Raw genomic sequence first — 212 nt, 5'->3', positions numbered from 1 at the left:
CCAAGGTTGGGCCAACGTTGGCAATATGTCGGCACTCGGTTGTCATATCAATCACGGCACGACGTCGGCCCAACGTACATTAGCGGAGTCTGACTTAGAGACGACTCTTGGGCCAACGTTGGCAGTATGTCGGCTCTAGGTTGTCACGCCAATCACGGCGCGACGTCGGCCCAGGCTCCGTTAGCCGACACAGATTTGAAGACAACTTCAGG

This window comes from Trachymyrmex cornetzi, unplaced genomic scaffold (genome assembly GCF_001594075.2).
Source record: "Trachymyrmex cornetzi isolate Tcor2-1 unplaced genomic scaffold, Tcor1.1 scaffold31, whole genome shotgun sequence".
In the NCBI taxonomy this organism is placed as follows: Eukaryota; Metazoa; Arthropoda; class Insecta; order Hymenoptera; family Formicidae; genus Trachymyrmex; species Trachymyrmex cornetzi.
Note: the sequence above shows the minus strand (reverse complement) of the source record.